This window comes from Suncus etruscus, chromosome 9, assembly GCF_024139225.1.
Source record: "Suncus etruscus isolate mSunEtr1 chromosome 9, mSunEtr1.pri.cur, whole genome shotgun sequence".
NCBI lineage: Eukaryota > Metazoa > Chordata > Mammalia > Eulipotyphla > Soricidae > Suncus > Suncus etruscus.
In genome coordinates, this window is record NC_064856.1 from 50,192,327 (window position 1) to 50,193,162 (window position 836).

General features: G+C 43.9%; 1 non-coding gene across 1 annotated transcript; it reads right to left on the reverse strand.

Annotated features, from left to right (window-relative positions):
* Positions 1 to 425: 425 nt before the first annotated feature.
* Positions 426 to 589, reverse strand: LOC126019848 (U1 spliceosomal RNA). Its single transcript, XR_007499466.1, has one exon. It is a non-coding gene; the product is annotated as a U1 spliceosomal RNA (small nuclear RNA).
* Positions 590 to 836: the final 247 nt, after the last annotated feature.

Below are 836 nucleotides of genomic sequence, written 5' to 3' on the forward strand. Positions count from 1 at the left end.
GCACAGGGGTTACTCCTGGTTGTAAGCTCCTGGCAGGCGCAGGGGACCATATGGGATGCTGGGATTCAAACCACTGATCTTCTGTATGCAAGGCAAACACCTTACCTCCATGCTAACTCTCTGGCCCCAATAAATCATATTTCTCCAAAATGCTCCTGTCCTTCAATTTTTACATGTCTAAATCTTATTCGGCCTTTGAAGAACAATAAAACAATACATTTATTCAATTAATTCAGTAAACAGTGGCTACTTGTATACAATGTAGAAATACTTGCAAGTGTTGGGGATATAAGATGTGAGCTCTGACCTATGGAGTCTAAAATTAGTTTGGGAAGACAGATGTATGAGAAAGTGTACGGCAGAGTGGAAAACAGGCAAGAATAATGGTGGGGGAGCCTAACTAGGAGTATTTTTTTTCTTTTTTACAGGGGAGAATGCGAACACAGTCCCCCACTACTACAAATTATGCAGTCGAGTTTCCCTCATTTGGGGAAATCGCAGGGGTCAGCATATTCTGAGTGCAATGGATAAGCCTCGCCCTGAAAAAACCACCTTCATGATCATGGTTTCTCCTCTGCCAGGTAAGTATATGTAGAGGAGTCTTTTTTTTTTTTTTTTTTTTTTTTTTGGTTTTTGGTTTTTGGTTTTTGGGCCACACCCAGTGGTGCTCAGGGGTTACTCCTGGCTATCTGCTCAGAAATAGCTCCTGGCAGGCACGGGGGACCATATGGGACACCGGGATTCGAACCAACCACCTTTGGTCTTGGATTGGTTACTTGCAAGGCAAACGCCGCTGTGCTATCTCTCCGGGCCCGAGGAGTCTTTATAGTATCTGT